Consider the following 3,971-nt stretch of genomic DNA (forward strand, 5'->3'; position numbering starts at 1 on the left):
CAGTTGGTGATATTGTAAAAGAAATGGAAACCATTGTAGAATTTCAAGCAGGATAAATGTGTCACAGGATTGAACTTGCATTTTCAAAAAATCACTCTGTCTGCATCATAAAGAATTACTGGAGGCCGAAGCCGCCGCCAAACTTGATGTGACCCCAGCCTGACGCGGCGGCTGCCCCTCTCATGGCCCTGCGGGCCCCCACCGCCACCCCGCCCCGCACCCCCGGAGCGCACCGCTCACCGCGCCCCTTCCCACCTCCTGCTGGGGCCGGCGCTGCGCTTGCCCTCCGCGTTCCCTTCCCTCGCCACCCCTTCCCCCTTCACCATGAGCAACCTGAAGCCGGATGGCGAGCACAGCACCGGCAACGGCAGCGGCACCGGCACGGGCTCGGGCTCTGGCACCACCCTGGAGGAGGAGGTTCGGACATTGTTTGTCAGTGGCCTCCCAGTGGACATTAAACCCAGAGAACTCTACCTGCTCTTCCGGCCGTTCAAGGGATATGAAGGGTCCCTGATCAAGCTCACCTCGAGACAGCCTGTTGGTTTTGTCATCTTTGACAGCCGGGCAGGAGCAGAAGCCGCCAAGAATGCATTGAACGGTATTCGCTTTGATCCTGAGAACCCACAAACCCTGAGGCTAGAGTTTGCCAAAGCCAACACCAAGATGGCCAAGAGCAAGTAAATGGCAACACCAAATCCCACCAGTGTTCACCCTGCCCTAGGAGCACATTTCATCACCCGGGATCCCTATGACCTGATGGGGGCTGCTCTGATCCCTGCGTCCCCAGAGGCCTGGGCCCCTTAACCTCTGTACACCACAGAGCCATCTCACATGCTGCGTTCACCTACCCAGCTGCCACTGCTGCTGCTGCTGCTGCCCTCCATGCTCAGGTGCACTGGTATCCCTCCTCTGACGGCACCCAGCAAGGATGGAAGTATCGCCAGTTCTGTTGATTCTTCAGTCTGGTCGCCAGGAAGTTGGTTCTGGGACTATGTGGTGGGGCCAGAATAGGGCCCTGAGCTTCCACCGCCCCCTGCGTGCGGCCTGTGCAGAGCTGCTGCTTCTCCGGAGACTGTGAATCTTAAGCCTGACTCAGTGAACTGCTTCCTGTTCCTTTCCCTCTTCCTCAGGCTTGTTCTACCCCAAACCCTCTCCAAGGCCTCCCTGGAGGATTTGAGGGCCTTCTTGCTGGGACACCCAGACCCAGCTAGGAGGCCTCACTGTGATCCACCAAGACCTGACCTGACCTCCCACTCAAACATGCTTTTTAAGCTCCCCCTCAAGAAAATGAGGCATTTAATTTTGCATGTTTTCTGGCATGAATTAAGACACTTAAACTTGTGTATATGTGAGTGTACAGTTTGTTCTCACACTGTCTCCATAGCAACAGGTCCTGGCTTATGGTGCCTGGTCCCTCTCTCCACACCCCGCCCCTATACCCACTGTGCTTCAGAGAGGCCTGAGCCCTGTGGCCACTTCTCCCCCAAGGACCCATGCACCACACACACTTCCAGGCTCAGAACCACCACAGGACATTTGCCTTGTCATTTCGAATCAGTCCTCTGCTTCCTTCTCAGATGGGCCAATAATTATAAGAAAGCCCTCTCCTCTGCCCATCTTGCTGACCTCTCCAAAGGGCGCCCTGCCCCCACCACTGCTCCTTGTTCTTTCCAATCCTTAAAGTCAACCAAAACGTGAAAAGTATTTTTGTACCCTGTGTAACAAAATATTTATGCATCATAAAGGATTTTCATGTGTGTACCATTAATTATTAAAGAGACCTTGTTCGCCTTGTCAGATAAGTTTAATGTTTAGTTTGAGGCACTAAGAAGAAACGGGTTTCCATTCTTCAACAGCAAGCCTTTGTGTCAGGCGTTGGTTTAAGAAAAATAAAGAAAAAAATTGTGCAATTTTATTTTGTTTTGTGAGCATATCAATGCTTTACCTTTAGTCACAGCTGTGACTGTCTTGCCATTTCAGATGTGGGAGACTAGGTGGCTGTTGTAATTGTTGATCCTGTGAGAATGTGAAACTGGATAATATATGAAATGTAAAATAAAAAAATCCAAAGTGAAAAAAAAAAAAGAATTACTGGAGCAGGGGGAGTATCTGGGAGGAATGTGAAGTAAGACAGGTAAGAAAGGAGGATGGCTTGAGTCATGCCATGGAGATCAAAGAAACCCATATAGAAAGCTAATCAATGTCTTAGTGATTGACAGGGCAGAGAAAAATCAGAGTGAGATGTTCCCAGCATCAGGGCAGATCAAAGACAGGGAAGATGACAAAGTCAAGATTGGAACTTTTGAATTCAAGAAACACATAGAACTACCAGTATAACTCTGCATTTTGATAGCAACTACCACTTACCAAACACTTCCTAAACACCATGAAGTATGCTAAGAATGCTATACATGCTTACCTGCACTTTTCCACAGGTGAGGAAGATGAATTTTAATGATATAATATAACTTGGCCAAAGGCTCACAGATAAAAGGGGAATTTAAGTATTCCTAATAGAAAAGCCCAAGCTGAAAAACCACCAGTGCCTCAGTAGAGAATTCAAGAAGGAGGGGACACAGAAATACATATTTGGACATAATTAGGCCTTAAACAAAGCTAGTGGTAGAGCACTTTCCTAGCATGCCTGAGAAAAGAAAAACAAACAAAAAAATAATGCTTGGCCTGCTGGCCTCACTTCCCAACTCCCCCACATACCACTGGCCCTGCTGACTCCAATCCTTGAGCCTCATTCATACCCATTAACAGATTATCAAATAGCTGGCAGGTTGGTGGTCCAAGCACAAGGCCTAGGATCCCAGATTCATGCTGTGACCAACTGCAATGGCAAGCTCTGCTCTCTATGTAGACTCTTTCCTTTTCTTATCACCATGGGCCAGTCTCAGGATTTGTGAGATAGATACATGTACAACATAAGTTGCATTGGGTGAGGCTCTGACTCAAGCTGGGAAAATAAATACAATGTTTACTAATGCAATACCTTGCTGGGAAAAACAAAAATACTTTAATGTACTACATATGCATAAAAATGAACAGACCATAAGGGGATAGCTTTGTGAGTTTTCAGACAAAACACATCTATGAAACAACACTGAAATTATGAAAAGAAGATCCCCAAGTCCCTTGCATACTCTAACTGCCTCTGCCCCACCCTACCTCCAAGACACCACTATCCTAACTTCTGTTTTTATATAGTATATGAATCGAATTGAACAATGGATGTCCCTTTTTGTGTGTCTATATCTACTTAAAAGTCTGAAATGCAACTTGGAAATAAAAAGTTTGTCATAGACAAGATATAAATATAATCTTATGATCTCATTTTCCCATACTTGAGATAGAACCCTGACATGCAATACCTGTACATTCATATTCTGAATTGCACCCAGGTAAAATCAGTCATGTGAAATGAATCCAGGAAAGTGCCTGGTCCATTTTGGTGCTGTGTTCTCACAGAGACTGAGTCAATGACCCAGACTAACTGAAACAAATTGTATGAATTGAGGATTAGAAGGTGCAGTAATATTAATGGTGATGGGGTTTTAAAGGGAAAGTTCTATTGTAATAGCTATATTGGGATAAGCTTTAGATAATTAAAAATTTGAAGTTCCTCTATTGCTTTATCAAAACAATCTCTTTTTCTAGCAAGACTCTTTTACATTGCTAAGAAACTAATAGTTCCTTTAGTAAAGTGTTTTGAATATGGTGTAAAAAATACATAGAAATGTCAGTAGAAAAACTTCACTGAACAAAAAATTCTAAAACAATTTCCTAGAAGTCATGCATTTAACTTTGAATATTTTACTGTTTGTTAAACTATCCAATTTTATGTGGTACTTGCTAAATTCTGAGTTTGGTTTCTTGCGTGGATTCAGGAATTTCTTGGTAGGATGGGGATCATCTTATATCAAAGATAAGAGGACTTTGACAGCTCTATGATTCATATGAATTAT

At 44.8% G+C, this 3,971-nt stretch overlaps 1 pseudogene; it reads left to right on the top strand.

Annotated features, from left to right (window-relative positions):
- The first annotated feature begins 324 nt into the window (after positions 1–324).
- Positions 325–1,143, top strand: LOC144251394 (RNA-binding protein with multiple splicing 2 pseudogene; annotated as a pseudogene).
- The last annotated feature ends 2,828 nt before the right edge of the window (positions 1,144–3,971 follow it).

Source organism: Urocitellus parryii, assembly GCF_045843805.1.
Source record: "Urocitellus parryii isolate mUroPar1 chromosome 13 unlocalized genomic scaffold, mUroPar1.hap1 SUPER_13_unloc_16, whole genome shotgun sequence".
Lineage (NCBI taxonomy): Eukaryota > Metazoa > Chordata > Mammalia > Rodentia > Sciuridae > Urocitellus > Urocitellus parryii.